The sequence below is a fragment of the Trichechus manatus genome, unplaced genomic scaffold (assembly GCF_000243295.1).
Source record: "Trichechus manatus latirostris isolate Lorelei unplaced genomic scaffold, TriManLat1.0 scaffold04482, whole genome shotgun sequence".
In the NCBI taxonomy this organism is placed as follows: Eukaryota; Metazoa; Chordata; class Mammalia; order Sirenia; family Trichechidae; genus Trichechus; species Trichechus manatus.
In genome coordinates, this window is record NW_004448418.1 from 1 (window position 1) to 1126 (window position 1126).

General features: G+C 45.4%; 1 pseudogene; it reads right to left on the bottom strand.

Moving 5' to 3' along the window:
• Positions 1–6: 6 nt before the first annotated feature.
• LOC105757022 (olfactory receptor 11G2-like) lies at positions 7–773 on the bottom strand (annotated as a pseudogene).
• Positions 774–1126: the final 353 nt, after the last annotated feature.

Genomic DNA, 1126 nt, shown 5'->3' on the forward strand with positions numbered 1-1126 from the left:
GCTCACATGCATCACTATAACAGCACCATAGAATAGCAGTACCACAACCAAGTGGGATCCACAGGTCAAAAAGGCCTTATGCCAACTGGATGCCGAGGGTAACCAAAACATAGCAAGTAGAACGAGGGCATAGGAGATGAGGATGAAAAAGGAAGCTAAGGAGGGTAACAGAAGCTCTTAGGGTGTAGCTGGCAAGCTTGGACATGGGGGGAGCACATAAGAAGGTCAGCAATTGGCCTGAGTCACATACAAAGTGGTCAGTTACATTAGGGCCACAGAAAGTCAGTTGGGAAATGAGAATAACAGGCACCAGATACCAGAGAAAGCCACATACCCAACAGGAAATCATGAGGCTGAACCAATATTGTCCAGTCATAATTGTGGCATAATGGAGAAGATGACCAACGGTGAGGTATAGATCAAAGGCCATTGCGGAGAGAAAGAAGCACTCAGTGGAGCCCATGGAAAAGAAAAAAATATAACTGGAGGAAGCAGTCTCAGAGAGGAAGTTGACCAATGTGTTTGGGACTGCGGAGTTGACATACCAGATCTCCAGGAATGCAAAATTTCCTAGCAGGATGTACATGGGGGTGTGGAGATGGTGATCCCAACACACAGCACAGATGATGACTCTGTTTCCCACTAGAGTCAGGGGGCAGATTATAAAGAAGACCATGAATAAGACAATTCTGAATCTCCCAGCTGCAGGGAAAACCCAGAAGGATGAATTCGCTCACTGACTCGCTGTAGGATCCTGACCCAGAGATGTTCATTTAGTCTGTAAGCTGTGCTGCAAAAAGACATTATCATCATGAAGCCAAATCCAAACAACTTAGCATAACATACAAGACTTTTCATGATCTAATCTATATCTACTTCTTTAGCCTCCTCTTCCCTGTGCCCCCTTGAGCTCTAGTATGAAAAGGATAGCTGCATTCCACCAAATGACATGTTCTTGCTACCTAATGTCTGTTGCTTCTTCCCTTCTTCTCTCTCTCTCTCTTTGTCCAAACATCCTGGACCCCTTCTTTTTCTCTTTCCTTATTTAGTTGGTCGGTTGGTTGGTTGGCTGATTACTTGGTTGCTTGGTCGGTTGGTGGTTGGTTGGTGGCTTGGTTGCTCAGTG